Below are 18,056 nucleotides of genomic sequence, written 5' to 3' on the forward strand. Positions count from 1 at the left end.
AGCCAGAGGTGTTTAATTGCTATGTAGACATACCCTTAGTACTCTAGGGGCTGGGGGAAAGACAACATTAGTAGACACTATTGCTTACTGTCAGTTTATTAAGGCAGCTATTTGATATAATAGATTTGTGTCTCCACCATGTTTGCTTAATTTAACTTAAAGGTGATTTGAGCAAAGTTCCTCTTAAGCCTTGAATTTCAGTTTCTACTGAAAAGATCTTTTTTGAGATTTTTCTGTAGCAACCATTATGCAGTGCAGGTCAGTACAAGATTATTTGTTCTCTCTTGTTCCTTTCTGTCTTTAGAACACAAGCTGTGTTTCTGTGCTGTTCCCCAACTAGTGAAAGCTATACTTTGGGCCTGATTTTTCAGAGGTATTGAGCAGGGATCCTAGAAATCCATTTGTTATGGAAAAATGCAAAATTTTCATTTTTACAGAGGATCTTTAATTTTTTACATTTTGTGAAAAAATAAAAACATATATTAACTATTAATTCAATTTTATTGAAAGTCAATAAGTGTCATGTATTTAATATGTGAAACCTTCCCTCCCTTTTGGTTGGGTTTTGAATATGCTTAAATTTACAGTGGAGGCCCATTTATCTCATCTCATTGGAACTGGGGCCAGATCAGATAATCAAATATTTAGATAATCAGGAGAATTGGCAAAGAGCTTTCTATCCCTTATTTTAAGATGGGGGAGGGCAGGGGCTCCAGATGTTAGCCCCCAGTGATGGAGCTGACAGCCCAAGCCCCAGTTGCTGTTAGCCCTGAGCGACTGGCGGTTCAGTTAATACAGAGAGCCAGATAATGGCGGCTCGGATAAACAGGGTTCTACTGTATATCAATAAAACATTGTGTTCAACTGATGCCTATATAGTGAGTAGGGAAATTGAAGAGCCGCATGTCATTTTAATTGTAGAAAAATGTGGATTTTTTTATTGCAGAATTTTGGGGAGGTTGATAATGGAAAACTAGGATCCCAGGTAATGAGCACCTGCACTTACACAGTGTCTTCTCTGGAAGTTATGGGAGTGCAGTATCAGGCTGTTGGTCACAATCAATCTCTTCCTCTTCATTTTCTTCCGTGTTTGCTAGGGAACACGTTAGAAATGTGCAACTTATTTAGTCAGGAGATGGTATTTCAATGGTTATTTATAAAGAATCTATAAGAAAGGGCTTTAAGACTTTTGTCCCATGAGAAATTATCATAGGATGGAAAAAGGGTACCATGCCCTATCAATAGATGGGGCTCACTTTCCTAGAGGGGTTGGTGGCCATTATGAGATAATGCTACTGTCATGAGCATTCTAAAAAGCTGCCCCAGTGATTACCATTAAGTCATAATTTGGCAGTAATTACTGCATAGCAGTATGAGAGACCAGGATTTTCCCATGTACTTCAAATAGGAAGTAAGTGTGTTATCTTGCATACCAGTGTGTGATATCAGTCAGCAAATGGTGACTGCTATTAAGAGGAGTTTCATTCATAAGACGAAATTAGCAGATACTGAATTTGGCTGCACAATCATTAATATAGATACCAAGGCCAGAATCTGTGATCATCTAGTTGTGATGCACAAGAGGTCAAGTGCCAGAACTTTCCTAAAATAATTCCTGTTTGCACTAGAGCATATGTTTTAGAAAAACATCTAGTCTTGATTTTAAAATGTCAGTGATAATTGACCATAAACCATGGTAAATTGTTCCAATGGTTAATTACCTTCACTGTTAAAGTACACCTTATTTCTAGTCGGACTCTGTCTAGCTTCAACTTCTAACCATTGGATCTTGTCATATCTTTGTCTGCTGGACCGAAGAGCCCATTATAAATACTTCCCAAGTAGGTACTTAGAGACTGTGATCAAGTCACCTCTTAATCGTCCCTTTGTGTAAGCTAACTAGATTGTGCTCCTTGAGTCTACTACTATAAGGAATGTTTTCCGATCCTTTAATCATATAAATATCCTATCATATAATGATTCTCTGCCCACATACTCTTCACAGTTGCAATTTATACCACATACACATCATGGGCACATGAACTTCAGTCATCAGTGAGGAAATAATTCAGGATATTTTTTGGTTCAAAAATTCAGATTCCTCCTACATGAGCTAAACTATTTGGTTAAAGACTTACATCCACACATTATATATTTAGAGCGCTAATTAGAAGCTATCACTCTAGATTGCTGGCAGTCCTAATCCAGGGAAGCAAAAATTCACTTGGAAACTCAAATTCTGGGATTCTGAGCCATCCACCCAGAACTTGCCTGATTTGCAAGTTGAGTAAATGGGGATTATGATTTGATAGTATTATGCTGGTTTTTGTTACATTTCCAAATTGACACGCTGAGAAGGATCTTGAATGGTGAAGAAAGAGAGAATATGTTTGTGTGGTTCCCTGAAAACAGAATTAGGATATTCCCAGAATATAACTGATCTGTTGCCCCTTCCCGGGCTTACCAAGGGATTCTCTCAAAACAAGTGAATTTTAAATATCCCATGACAGTTTTTCCCTGTGTGAGTAGAATTTAAATATCCCCATAAAGGTTTTCCCTTAAAACAACCCACCTGTTGACCAATCTGTTCTCTTAATTCTCTTAAGGTATGGGTCTCCAGGGTCAAGGAAATACTTGAAGGACACAGACACCACCATCTGATAAATGATTGGTTGACACAAACAGTATTTGTTTCCAAACCAAGATACCTTGTTAGTAGAAATCATGATCCCTAATACAGTAGTAATCTAAAAACACAAATCCCTTCAGCAAGTTAAAGAGCATCCCAACTGCAATAACATACAGATGAGAGGATTCTAAGTGGCTGCACCCTGGCACAGATGGCCAGTCTGTTACAGATTGCTGATAGTCCTTAAATTGTACTTTAAGTTTTTTTCATATATAAGTTACAATTAGCTCACACTCATGCATCTTTATTAATACACACATACTAATACTGTTCTATACTATACAAGACTAAAATTAAAACTGGCAGGCTTACTCTGGCCTATTGGGTTTACTGTGTTATCTGCTGTAGCTACTGCTGCCAGCGTCAGCTATCAGGCTCAACTCTGCTCAGCACCGCTTCTCCATCCGAGGTCCAGTCCCTTCGTCCTTCAGCAGCTCTTTGCTAACGCTCTGTTTTCTGCCCACTGGCACACTGACCTTTATACTGTCCTTTCAGAACTTTCTAGACTAATTACCTCATCAGATGTTTGTTGCATGTGCTGCACATACTCAATACCAAAGATTCTTGAACTCATGTCAACATTACCTCACATTTTTGAATGCATGCCAACATCACCTCATCTCTTGAACATGTGCCAACATTCCATGCATGCTCACTGCTGCTGTTTACCTCAGAGCTATGGTTGCCTCATCTGACCTCTCCCCTACTTTTGAACTGCACATGGAAATCTGTTTACCAGGCTATGCAATCTTTAGCCTACTTTTGATCATGTGACCTGCAGCTTCCAATAACGTGTGACTCTGGCTTGTTCAGTCAAGAATGCAAAATGGAAACTGGGGAATTTCTCTGGTATCAGGTGAAGATGACACAAGAAATGTTTGTGTACATTGGTGTCTCAGTGTGATGTGGAGATTTAAGTTGCTGTAGAAATCAAACTAGATAAGTGCCATCGAATCCCACACCCGAATTACAGGTTTAAATCGTACACATGTTTATACATATAACATTTTGAAATGTGTGTGTGGTTTAACATTTTGATAGTGACTAGTGTTTTTTGGTGTCTGAGTGTTTTTGGGTTCCCAATTTGAGATACCTGGGGAAAAAAACTGATTTTCATAAGGGCTAAAGACCTCTTCCTTCTGATGTACAAATCAGTCCCCTTTAAAGGAGTCTCAAGTTTTATCTTGATCTACAATATAGGGACTCAAAATCACGAGTCATTTTTGAAAAAATACTTGGGATGGGGGGGCAGAGAGAGAGAAAATATTTAACAAATATTAAGTGTTTACTAATAACCCTTTTCAATGTTTTTCTAGGTTGTTATGCTGTGTCCTTGGTTTCATATATAGGTTTGTGGCCAATCAACTTTAATGGTAGCCTGAAGTCTAGCACATGTGGCAAAATGGTATAGTGTACACAGAGATGGCAGGAGAAGCATGTTACCAGTTTTTGTATCTTGAACTTGGAGTTCAGCCTCGGTTGGTGGTTCTTTGATTGAAAGATGTTCTTTGACAGGAATATCATCTCTGTAGGCACACAGTTAAAAAGTCAAACGTAATTACTTAGTCCACAGTATTACTAGTGAAGACTAGACTGGCAGAAGCCTACTTTTAAAAACAAAACACCTTATTAGTAACATAGGATGTACAGACATTTACATAAAAGGGGGAAAGGCAAAAATAAGATGAAGTGAGCCAAAGTGAAAATGAACAATAGAGCAAATAGGCAAGCAATGGAACAACGACTTAAAAAGACAAAAAAAAAAACAAAAACAAAAAAACCCCCCAAAAACTCAGTATTCAGGCAGGAAGTCATTTTAGGTTATATTACAAAAAGAGATGAAAGAAGAAAAACAGCACGAAACTATCAAGACATAAGCATATCACATTAGCCTCTTTGCGTGTATGTAGTTTCCATTTCTTCCAGCCTGGTTTTTTGGTGCCACGCTCTCTACAACAGGGTAGGGTTATGTACACTTTCAAAGCCTAGCACAATGGATTCTTTTGTGACCAGGACCACTGTATGCTACGGTGATATAAATATTTAATAATATCCATTAAAGGTTTTATTATGGTTTTGTGGAGTGCATACACCATAGAAAGAGAAAAAAGTAGTTCCTTATCATATTTGTTTTAGGTAATGTTCAATTTCAACATGTTCACAATGTGTTAGGTGCTCTCTCAAAATATAGTGGTTAAGGTGGTGATTGACCATTTATTGGTAATAAAAGGTTGTTATCACAGTGTCTGCTTTTTAAAATATATTGTCTTTATACCAGCTATTGCCAATGACTATTCAAATTTGCCATTGGAAAGCTAGTTTCCTGTATGAGTTATGGCAGAAGTGGGGTCTTGCAAAATAATTGCCTTACTCATGCAAGGCAGGTACGATATTCAAAGAGTTAAATGAAAGTTACATTTCAACTTTATAACCCCCAAATCTCTCCCTGTTTATCAATTCAGAATCATTAACCAATTTAAATATGTTGCTCTGATGCTTTATGTGCACTTTTCTGAGGGTAACCAACTAAAAATTTGTGTGTGAATAAATATGAAAATATATAATAATCTGTCATCTGACTATTCATCCATATGTTGTGGAATGGTGAAGAACATTGGGGGACTTCTATTCCTTACAAATACAAGCATCTTTATTGTGCTTTGGAATTCTGGACATGGACCATAATTAGCACTCATTCTGTGCAACAGATTACATTAAACTGATCGTATGCAAAATAGCACACATCTACTTTATCCCTTCATGATGTCATGTTGTACTGTTAAAAGTAAAAACCTAGATGCTGTTTGTTTTTTAGTGTTTTACAAAACTCATTTAAAACCATTAGGCTTGCCTTAAATAAAATGTAAAACATTGTCACTCTAGATAATGATGTGCTATTATTCTCATTACACAACATTCTGGTTTTCAGTGTACTCCAGTGGCAGAGGTTGGCAGCAGCATTATTATTAGAATGACAAGGTTATATTAATGTCTTAGCTGCAATTGCCACTTGTAACCTGTTAGAACCCTGGGAATTCATTCTCTCTGTACCCTTGGATAAGAAAGGTAGTAGGGTTTTCTAGAAGCCGGTTGCCAGGCACATTATTTCTATGGAAACATCTAGTAGCCTGTCTTTTCAGTGGTATTCACTTCAATTGTCTTTATTTCAGTTTAAACTCTCTTGCATTTAAAATACAATTCTGAAGAACAGTATTTGATGCTTATCTGCGTACTGGTTCTCAGTACTTTAGAGCACTGGGAGTTTTTTCAAAGGCACAAATGTTTGATAGATGGCCTTGCCAAGTCCCAGTGACTTTTACTGACTGCCATTTGTGCCTTTGAAAATCTCCCCCATCAAAAATGTGATCTTGAGAAGTGCAATCCTGCCATAATCCACAAATCCATCTCAGTACACTTGCTGTGGTTGCAGACAATAATACAAATTTTTAAAAAATATTTTAAGTGTTATCAGCTAACTTCCCGTTGAATGTCAACTGATAAGTCTATCTAGCATTTAAATTTCTTTTGACTGGCAGTTGAAAACAAAGGTTTGTGTGTGTGTTTGCACAACTGATGTAGAACTTGGTAAATGCAAACAGAAATAATTTGACACTAATTCTAAGGGACAAAGTGAAGTCTGTTGATCATGGTCACCCAGTAATGGCACATTGATTTTCTGTGTACTGGGCAAGAGTACTGGTAAATGTTATATGCTTTGTGAAAAATGTGGGGGACACGTGTATTTATGAATATTATGTGTACCTATTTTTGTTCAATTTGTTCTGATGGGGTCTGTCATATGGTGACAAGGAGTTGCTTGCAAATCCCCAGGAAAGGAGTACAGTGGTTTCAGATTGTAGATGGTTGGCTAACTCTTATGAGACAATGAGTGGACTCTTCTGTTTGATGGTGTGCTCATCAGGTGAGGTAGGAAAGGGGAACAGAGTCCCAACTTGCAGACACAGAGAAGAAGGTGGTTTGCTTGAAGTTCAGGGGAGACCTGAGACTCAGAGACAGTGTCTGCAGGGAAGAAGGCTCAGTCTAGTTCCCAGAATGAGGGGTACCTGGGATAAATTGGGACTGCTTGCCTAAGCTTTAAGGAAAAAGCTAAACTCTAGATACATAGAATATCAGGGTTGGAAGGGACCTCAGGAGGTCATCTAATCCAACCCCCTGCTGAAAGCAGGACCAGTCCCTTGACAGATTTTTTGCCCCAGATCCCTAAATGGCCTCCTCAAGAATTGAACTCACAACCCTGGGTTTAGCAGGCTAATGCTCAAACCACTGAGCTATTCCTCCCTCAGAATGAAATGTTTGTAGACTTCTCTGTTGTTTTAACCCTTTTCTCTAAACACTATTTTCCTGTGGATAAAGGAATATATATTTTTTAATTTTTATTTATTTATTTTTAAATTCCGGGTCACAGCATTTACTCACTAGTCACAGTTCCCAAAAGAGAGTCTCTCGCAGGTGCCAAGCCCAGGTGGACCTGCTGAGAAACCATGGTTGGTAAACTGGTATTGTAGCCCAGGACTTAGTCTGTGAGTGGGAGAACCATCAGAGACCACAAGTGGAGGCACAGAGCCTGTGACTTGAAAGGGTACATAGGAAGCGGATGGAGTGGGGGAAAAGGTGCAGTTACCCCCATAATTGTGACCTGCTTTTATTAAAAAAAATAAAAATAAAAATCTGAACGTAAATGAAAGAGTTGGATGTTGAGGCTTCTTAAAATTATAAATAGCATTGAAGGTGCAGAAGTTAGTATTATTCTCCCAGATTTCACCAACCTGGATCTAATGGGTAACATTCTTCTCTAAGACTGACAGGAAGCAATGATAAATAGAAGCACATTTTTATTTTATGCCTGACTTCTCTTTCCTGCTCAGTATTCAGCCTAGAGAAGATACATGTGGCAATGATCTGAGAAAATTTTGAGAATATTAAAAAAAAATTTTAAGATAGTAAAATGTAAGACATTTTCAGTGCATGGAAGGAATAAAAACATTACAGGAGGGGAAGATAATTTTCTTTCTGATTAGCAGTAATGTAACTACTGTTCAGTCTGATGAACAGTGGGGCCCACTCCTCGTTTTCCTGTATCTTATCTTCCATAACTTTCCACAGGGTAATGGTTCCTGTCAGCTCTGCTAGTAGGCTTGGTTTGCAATCTGCCATCTGAAACTTTTGTGGTGATGGAGCATGATCCTAGATTCATAATTGCAACAGTTCTCACTCTAAACCCATAATAGGATGTTTCCCTCTGGACTTCTTGGGCACTTAAAAATGGAATAACTATAGTGCTCAGTCCTCAAAAAGTGGTTTTGTATGAAATCTTAGAGAATAGCAGTCTGATACTGATGATTTTGTGACATTAGTGAACTGATTAACTTCCACGTCCTTCTGTGCAGCTGAATAGAACTTTGAGGGGGCGGAACCATAAAAGTTCTATTCAGCTGAGCAGACAGAGACATGAAGGCTAGTCAGGAAAGATTCTTCATGCTGTTTTCACCTGTTTATGCTGAGATGCAGGTTTTCTTTGTCTCCCTTTTTTCTCTTGCTTAGGACTCTGTTTACAGCTTATATGCAAATTGAGATTAACCACACATCCCTTTGTTTAAAACCTGCTTGACCAGTTGTGCCTAATTAGTACTACATGAGTTTGAACGTGTCCCCTTAATATTAGATGGGGGATTTCATAGCTTTACATACAATGTTGCTGCGTATACTTCACCATATTTATTGACCAGTGAGTTATTAGTTTGCAAAGGATACCTCACAAAGCATATTCTGTACAAAGATTGTTACAGTAGTGTGTGGATTGTGAATATAGGGGTGCATTTGATCAGAAGGAGTTCCATCAGAATGCCAGATTTAAGAGAATAAAAATTATTGTAATCTTTTCTTCCAGTAGATGTGGCTTGTGGGAGATCCTTCACCTTGGTCTGCTTGTCTCTTTCTCTATTGGTACGTTACTCCAGAGCCCCTGTATCTAGTCTTGATATATTAAGTGGGATAACTCAAAAGAATCTGGACAAGTTCATGACACTGGCCAACAAAAGAAAATCATTCCTCTAATGGATGAAGATGTCTTGTCTGTCAATATGATTCTTTCTGTAGGAACTAGCCTGGGTACATTACATGTTAAAATTAGTATCCTTCCCAGAAAGTAGTTATCAGTTGTTCACAGTGAAGCTGGAGGGACATATCAAGGTGGGGTCCTGCAGGGATCAGTTCTGGGTCCAGTTCTGTTCAATATCTTCATCAATGATTTAGATAATGGCATAGAGAGTACACTTATAAAGTTGCAGATGATACCAAGCTGGGAGGGGTGGCAAGTGCTTTGGATATTAGGATTAACATTCAAAATGATCTGGAGAAACTGGAGAAATTATCTGAAGTAAATAGGCTGAAATTCAATAAGGACAAATGTAAAGTACTCCACTTAGGAAGGAACAATCAGTTGCACACATACAAAATGGGAAATGACTGTCTAGGAAGGAGTACTGTAGAAAGGGATCTGGGAGTGGTAGTGGATCACAAGCTAAAATGAGTCAGCAGTGTAACACTGTTGCGCAAAAAAAAAGCAAACATCATTCTGGGATGTATTAACAGGAGTGTTTTGTAAGCAAGACACAAGAAGGAGTTAGTCTGCTCTACTCCTTGCTGATTAGGCCTCAACTGGAGTATTATGTCCAGTTCTGGGTGCCATTTTTCAGGACGGATGTGGACATATTGGAGAAAGTCCAGAGGAGAGCAACAAAAATGATCAAAGGTCTAGAAAACATTACCTATGAGGGAAGACGGAAAAAACTGGGTTTGTTTAGTCTGGAGAATAGAAGACTGAGCGGGGACATGATACAATTTCCAAATACATAAAAGGTTGTTACAAGGAGAGGGGAGAAAAATTGTTCTCATCAATCTCTGAGGCTACAACAAGAAGCAATGGACATAAATTGCAGCCAGAGAGGTTTAGGTTGGATATTAGGAAAAACTAACTAACTGTCAGGCTGTTAAGCACTGGCATAAGTTGCCTAGGGAGTCTGTGGAATCTGTCGTTGTCTAACCTGTTCTTAAAAATCTCCAAACACCTGTCAGAGATGGTCTAGATAATACTTAGTCCTGCCTTGAGTGCAGGGGACAGCACTAGAAGACCTCTCATAGTCAGTTCCACTTCTATAATTCTATATATAGTCCTTCATACATTGCTTGAAAGTTAATGTGCAAGCCTCACCTGACATTTTCAAGAGGATAGTGTTTCTCACTGCAGTGCTTCAGCCAGTCAGGCAATCATCTGTATGTTTGTGTATTCCACTATCAGATATGTGGAATATACTATGCTGAAGAATAGAAAATTGTGTGTATGATTTCCCCAAAATTTCTTTCTTCATGTATTATGGTCCACAGATCTACCAGACTCTGGATAATATAAAGGTTTTACTGTTTGGTAAAACAGCTCTCATGCTCTGCAGTTGGCATATTCATAATTTAGTCATTTTGCTTATGGTAGAATTTTGTTAAAATAACTGTTCTCATCATAGCTGTTGAAGTTACCTCTCCTAGTTGGAGCTAATGATTGACAGATCTGGTCCCCAAAAGCAGCAAAGGAGCTGAAGACCTATTGTAAAATCTGTAACTTCTACTACTTGCTACACTCCCTTGACACAGCAAGATGCCAGCGCTGGCTTGATAGCATGCAAAACCTTGATTTTTACACATTCAAGTTGTCATGCCTGGACACTACTACAACATCTTGGGGCCACTAATCCCACAGAGTACTGGCCACCAAAAATGCAGCCAAACTCAATAGCCTCCAAACTGGTGGAGAACACAAAAGGACCACTTTATAAACACACAAGAATAGAAGGGTATCAACAACTCTGCCGAACACTTGGCATGAATCCCCCAAGGAGAACTTTCCACTGTCAGCACTGATGAAGTAAAAGAAGGACTTGCCGCAATGAAAAAAGGGAAGGCTGCAGGCCCTGACAGTATTCTGCCAGAATTCCTCCACTATCTCGGCACCAAAGTACTCCAGTGGCTAGCAACATTGTACTCTGCTACCTTAAGGACAGTACGGATCCCCGAAAAATGGCAATGGTAATGGCTGTTCTAAAGCCTGGAAAGCTGCATAATGAAGCGGGAAGCTATAGACCAATTTCTCTACTATGTATGACCTATAAACTTCTTGAACGTATTATCCTCAAAAGAATATGCCCTATTACTGAGCCAATTATCCCTGCTGAACAGGCAGGCTTTTGACCAAAACGTAGTTGTTGTGACCAAAGTTCTGGCATTCACAACTCACATTGAGGCTGGCTATCAAAAAAAAAACAAAAAACCCCTAAAGACTGGTGCAGTATTTGTTGACCTATCATCTGTATGGATTAAGGGTCTGATGCTGAAACTTGCTAAAATTATACCTTGCTACCATACTCTTCACCTGCTGTGGACCTGAGTAACAGACACCTACAGGTATACCTGGGTAATAAGACCAGCTCACCCCATATCATAAACAATGGGTTGCCACAAGGCTCTGTACTTGTGCCAACCCTTTTTAATATTTGCATAAGTTACATGCCTCTAACTAAATCATGAAAATTTAGATATGCAGATCATCTTGCCATGACAATCCCAGCATCAAACCTCCATGATTTTGAGAGAGCATTAACTGAGGACCTCCAAAATATGGAACAATATTTTCAGAAATGGAGGCTCAAACCAAACCCTGGAAAAAAAAAAGTAAGTGCATTTTATCTTGATAATAAGAATGCCAAAAACACAATGAAAGTAGCTTTCTGTGGTAAAAATGTGCAACATGATTACACTCCAACATATCTCAGAGTGAAACTCAACTGCACCCTCTCCTTCCATGGTCATCTTGAGAAGGTAGCTACAAAGATATTAAAAACAAGAGACAACGTAATCCAGAAACTAACAGGTACTACCTGGGGTGCATCAGCATCAGTGTTGCGAACATCTGTATATTCAGTAGCTGAATATTGTGCACCGGTGAGGAGCAGATGCAGCCACACATGACTTGTGGATACTCAGCTGAATACAGTGATGTGGTGCATCATGGGAACCCTTAAGTCGACTCCAACACCATGGCTACCTATGCTATCTAACATCGCTCCCCTGTCAATATGCCGAACTGCTACAACATTCACTGAGTGAATCCAGAAAAACAGATGCCTTCCTATTCGCCAAGACCTTGACAATGCCCCCCTGCTGCAACATCTTAAGTCCCGCAAGCCTTTCTGGGAACATTGGTATAGCTTCATGCATTCAGGCTATGATCAGAAGGAGGCTTGGAAAGCAGATTGGGCTAAACAAGACTTAAAAGATAAGCACTTTGTGCCAGATCCCACACAGAAGGTTCCTGGGTTTGACCTTCCACGGTCATCTTGGTCAACTTGAACTGAATTTGAACCAACCATGGTAGATATGGATATCTAATGCACAAATGGAAAATCAAGGACTCGCTGGTGGGTGAGAGTGGTTTCCCATGACAGACCATCAAACATATCACTACCTACCGCCCAATTAATAAATATGAAGGAGGCATTACTGCAATAAATTCTGCTACTGCTGAATTAGTCATTTCAGGTGAACTTCAGGTGAAATTGTAGTTGCTGCTCTGCACCAGCCAAATGAAAGAAGAATATGGTTGGAAGGGACCTTAGGAGGTCATCTAATCCAACCCACTGCTTAAAGCAGGACCAATCCCTAGGCAGATTTTTACCCCAGTTCCCTAAATGGCCCCCTCAAGGATTGAACTCACAACCCTGGGTTTAGCAGGCCAATGCTCAAACCACTGAGCTATTTCTCTCCCTCCCCCTGAGAGACTACTTGAGAAGGGAAAAAGAAAACTTTGGGTAAGCAAGTATAAATTATCCTAAACTTTGTGTATTATGGAAAGGTTATTAAAGATGATAAAAGTATCCAAAATGACCATTTCAGAAGGGTTACAAAATCCTATATAGAAGACAGCAGTTCTCTGCTCTCTTATAGTCAGAGGCTAATGATCTGAGTTTAGACCTCACTAGAAAATCTTATTTTTGGAGAATACAAGAAAAACTACAGAAATACCCTTATGAAATCTGAAATTTTTGCAGATACTGATTTGTTATTCAGGGAAATGGGTCAGTAAAGGGACATAGGACGATTAGGAAAGATGGCATAGGGAACTGAGAATCTATTTTTAATCTTAATTGCTGTTACATAAAAGTAGACATGAAATATACAGAGGTATTTGTCTGAAATGAGATAGGAGGAAACAGGGATGCTTTATTATAGCTGTGACCCAAAGCACCCGGGTCTTGACACCCTATACGCTAGTGTGATAATCTTTGTTCAAAATGTGCCTTATGAGGTATCATTTAAAATCTAATACCTCAGTGGTCAAAAATATCATGGTGAAATGTATGTAATAACATTATAAGTAAAGTTGTGAATTCCCCCTGTCTGATATTACTAGACCATGTTCAACACCAGACAGCCTTGCCTAGTTAAAGGTGTTAAACAGGTTTGTCTTAAACAAAGGAATATAGGTTTACCTCAATTTATAGATAAGCAGTAAACAGGACTAGCAAGACAGCAAGGGGCGGAGATTGCAGGAAACAAAACTATTTTCATTTTAGCAAATATCAGCCTGCAGGGGGGAGAAACAGCATGGTGCTTCTTCACCTCCAGACCCCATGTTGCCTTCCTCCATGTTGCTTGAATAAACTTTGCTGTTATCCATTCTTTAAGAGAAAATGTCTAATCGGTTTGGACCATATTCCTGCCATAGGAGGGCTTTCATTAATTCAATTATCTATATTAGCAATATATTTTCTTGCTCATAACTGGGAATTAACAATCTAGCCTTTAGTTCCCTTGAGCATCCTTGGCACTTGAAGTTCTACAGGAAATATTGGCAAATAGAAGTTTCAAGGGTGCCATTCAAAGGAATCTGTATGTTTTAATGTATAAATATTATGCAAAAGATATATTTGACGATTATTGCAAGTGAGGTTGTAGATCAATAGAGAATAATTGGCTACCAGCTGTGTACCTAATGGCCTTCCTGGAAGTTGTTTTCTCAAGTTTAGGGGAAGGAAAAATGCTTCAACTAAATAGTTCCTTATTTATGCCAGGTGCTGGATTTAACTTGCTAGTCAAGGGAATGACTCAGAAGAATCAATGAGGCTAATATTGTTTTAAGATACAGGGAATACAAGATCTTAAGTACCTGATGAGATGCTGTACTGTGTAGTCACTGTTTCTTTTTTCTTGCTAGGACTGCAGAACTGCCTAAGAAATTGTACCCCTTGCAATTCATGTATCTATTTAACTTTCTGTTTAAATATTTGTTTTACACCTTTTGCCTTTTTATTGTAGGAACTTGATTTTAAAAAGAGCTAATGATTTAACAGTGAAAGAGTTATGTGGTTTAAATGACAATCTTTAAAACTGCACATTAATGGGGAGAATTCACGTAACTTAAATTGCATGTGTCTATCTCAGAAACTGAGCTGGTACAGAGAGGCCAAAAATAGTTGTTACCAACACATTTGTTTCCCAAGGGAATCCCAGTATATGACTGGGAGTTCAAGGACAGGACTTGAGAGTATCATCTGAAGAGTCAAAGAAATGCCTTACTGAGCAAAAATAGGCAGCTTAGATGAGGCATGGAGGAAGGGACACAAACGAGAGTCCTGTGATACTATGTCATCCAGTACCTTGGTTGGCCTGCAACTAAAGCAAAGAAATGAGGGGAAACAAACAAGGGCTTATACAAAATTCTTACTGATTGTCCCAGACTCTGATACTAGCTAACTAGAATTATGGCAACTTCTATCAAACTTTGACTTTTGGAGAAATTCATTGAAATCACAATGGCAAGCATATGCTACAAGGTTGGGCAGTGTCTCTGTGGAAGGCACGGTGTAGGGACCATTTCAGCATTACTGGTATTGAGCAAAAATGTGTTTAGATGCAAAATTGCTATGAAATCTTTCTGTAATAATGATTGCACTAGTGATGTGATTCCAAAAGCTTTTAAATTTTGGACATTTGGCAAGGTCTTCAAGCTGAGATATTTGAAAGCATCCAGCAAAGTAAATATGGTTCTATATGAACAACTTTATACTGATGATTATGCTCTTACTAAATACACTCCAGAGGACCTCCGATCATCACAAGAACGTATGAACGGCAATACTGGGTCAGACCAAAGGTCCACCCAGCCCAGTATCCTGTCTACCAACAGTGGCCAATGTCAGGTGCATAAATCCTGTTATAGTCCTAGCCTTCACAATCTCTTCAGGCAAGGAGTTGCACAGGTTGACTGCGCTTTGTGAAGATGAAGTTTGCTGAAGCTGAGGAGAAAATGATGTACTTTGAGTATGAAGAAACCAAAGAAATGTGCTGTACCAATCTATACTTGAGAGACTATAAAAAAACCTCCTGTATAATCATTGGTACCAAACTCTTCGCTGTACCATATTTCACTAATCTTGGAGTTTTGTCAGACACTGCCATCATTAACCAAGACATTATTTCCTGAGGACCACACTCAACATTTTACTATGCTGTAGTGATTTCCATCTTTACTCTATGGCTGTTAAACATGGACAAATTATAACTCTCAGATCAACAATCTGGAAGAAAACTCAACAGCATATCAAGAAGTAAGAGAGGCTACAAATTATATTGAAACAATCTTCATAAAAGCTGTGCTTTACCAGACCAGAGATGAATTCAGGATAGGGGACACTAGGTTCCCAGAGAAAATGTTGTATAGTGAAATACTAATTAGCAAAGTATCAAGATTCAGTTTTAGGATGTTATACAACAATGTTCAGGAGAAGAACCTCTCCTGTTATGATAAATATCAGGAGATGGGAACTTGTTATGGCAAAACAATCAATTTGGTGAGCCAAAGTGTAGAAAGCTTTGAAGTTTAGTCAACAGCAAGAAGGAAATTTTTTGCAGGCAGAGATAACAAGAGTTAGACATCACTGGCAAGCACCACTACATTGTCTGACCGCTCTGGAAGTAAGACAAGAGGCAATATATGTAGTTTAATTTAAGGTGCAACTTTATTCAGTTAAAATATCTGGAAGTACCTGGCAACAAATAGTACAGTGCATCGTCATCATTTCCTTAAGACTTTTGTCATGAAATCCCTAACCTTATCACAGCATCTACCACCCTCCTCTCATAAGAGTGCTGGGGACTAGAAAAGAAGGAGGTTGGCTCCCCGCTGCAAAAGCTGTAGGAGTCCTGAACTCTCCCTTTCTCAGCTCCATTAAGGGATGCTTTCCCATACATCCTTTTCCAAGTGGTGCTTGCCAGTGGTGTCTAATTATTGACATCTCTGCATGCAAAACCTCCCTCTTGCTGATGACTAATTAGTAAGGCTGCGAGTTTGTGACAGAGATTTTTTGCCTTAGCGGTATCTGCAGGGTCAGCAGTGGTGCCCCTTCGAGTGCCGTGTTCATGTGCTGGTATATCAGGCACCACTGACCTTACACCCTCCCAGTTCCTTCTTACCGACCAGGATGGTTAGTCAGAGCACCTTTCCTTTCATAGCAAGGACTAGCGCAGTGGTCCCCAACCTTTTCGTCTTGCGGGCTCCGGATGAAGGACCGTGGCGGCAGTGGCGCACCCGCTGAAATGCCGCCAAATTTCTTTGGTGTTTCGGCGGCGATGCCTCTCGATGACGTCACTTGTTGGCGGCAAGTGGCGTCATCGAGAGGCGTCACCGTCGAAATGCTGCAGAAATTTGGCGGCATTTCGGTGGATGCTCCACTGCCAGCTAGGACGCAGGCACCGCGTTGGGGACCACTGGACTAGCGGATTCGTCTTCCTTTGAGCCTTAGGGCCTTGTAAATAGCTTGTTTATAGTAGTTAGTGTTAAGTAGTTAAGTGTAGTTAGCAGTGAGAGTCACAGCAGGGACTTTGCCCGAGGCAGGCATGCCCCGGTGTCCCAGATTTAAGCCCTGCACAGACTGCACCAGGCCTATACCTGTGAGTGACCCCTATAGCAGCTACCTCAAGTGCTTGGGGGAATTACACATGAGAGATGAGTTCCCTATTTGTAAAAACTTTGGCCCAGCATGCAGAAGGAGCGGGATATTCAGTTACAGGCTCTCCTCATGGAGTCTACTCTTCATCCAGTTTCCATGCTGTCCCGCTAGGATTTGCCAAGTACTTTGGCCAAGGTGCTTTTCTGCCTAGCACCAGGCTCAGTGCCTGAGGCACAGTCAGAGGTCGAGGCAGAGCAGATTGCACCCAACCCTAAGCCTCCCTCCCCCACCGGGCAAGATGCCCCAGGGCCTTCCCTGGTGGTAAAGTCATCGTCGTCATCTTCCACCCCAGATGAGGTGGTTGTGGGACCCTCAAGGGCCAGCCCACCAGACGATTTTAAAGAACACCAGGCCCTGCTTCACTGGATGCCGAGAACTTTGGCCTGGAGGTGGAGGAAATGGCTGAGCAGGCAGACACATTGTTTAATGTCCTGTCAGCCTCTACCCTGGCCTGAGTCACAATACCAGTGCATGACAGTGTCGTCAAGATTGCCAAGACCCTCTAGCAACCCCCCTCATCCATCCCTCCCACCTCCAAAAAGGGCTGAAAAAAATACTTTGTGCTGGCCAAAGGGTTTGAATACCTTTTCATCCACCTTCCTCTGGGCTTACTGGTGGTTTCTGTGGCCAATGAATCATAGAATATTAGGGTTGGAAGGGACCTCAGGAGATCATCTAGTCCAACCCCTACTCAAAGCAGGACCAGTCCCCAGATTTTAACTCCAGTTCCTCAAATGGCCTCATCAAGGATTGAACTCACAACCCTGGGTGTAGCAGGCTAATGCTCAAACCACTGAGCTATCCCTCCCCCTAAACAAACACACTGGGGATCCCACAGCAGCTGAAATGACCTTTCAGACCTTTGAGGCTCCCGGCAGGTTTCAGGGAAGCAAGGAAGTGGTATGGCCTTTCTGCCGTCCTTGGGTGGGCTTGAACCACCATCCTTTCGGTTAACAGCCGAACACGTTGACCCATTGCGCCACAGAGATAGGAAAAACAAGGTCATACCAGCTCAACCCCCAAAAATAGAGGCTAAAAGATAGGACGTGTTCGGGAGAAAAATTTATTCAACTGCCAGCCTGCAATTTCAGGTAGCAAACCATCAGGCCCTCCTAGGGAGGTACAATTTTAACGTATCGGACTCCCACCCATAAGTTCCAGGAGTCCCTCCCACAGGGATGGCCCCAGGAATTCAGCACCCTAGTTGCGGAGGGCACTACGGCAGCTTGGTGCTCATTCCAAATGGCATGGGATGCGGTTGTCTCAGTGGTAGCATTGGCGGTGGTTATGAG

The 18,056-nt window shown here is 40.4% G+C and overlaps 1 protein-coding gene and 1 non-coding gene across 5 annotated transcripts in view; one reads left to right on the forward strand and one right to left on the reverse strand.

Annotated features, from left to right (window-relative positions):
* ZFYVE28 (zinc finger FYVE-type containing 28) overlaps positions 1-18,056 on the forward strand; it is a 308,586-nt gene that overhangs the window by 120,385 nt on the left and 170,145 nt on the right. The gene's annotated exons all lie outside the window — the stretch shown is intronic.
* Positions 17,680-17,753, reverse strand: TRNAN-GUU (transfer RNA asparagine (anticodon GUU)). The gene has a single exon. It is a non-coding gene; the product is annotated as a tRNA-Asn (tRNA).

Source organism: Gopherus flavomarginatus, chromosome 3, assembly GCF_025201925.1.
Source record: "Gopherus flavomarginatus isolate rGopFla2 chromosome 3, rGopFla2.mat.asm, whole genome shotgun sequence".
Lineage (NCBI taxonomy): Eukaryota > Metazoa > Chordata > Testudines > Testudinidae > Gopherus > Gopherus flavomarginatus.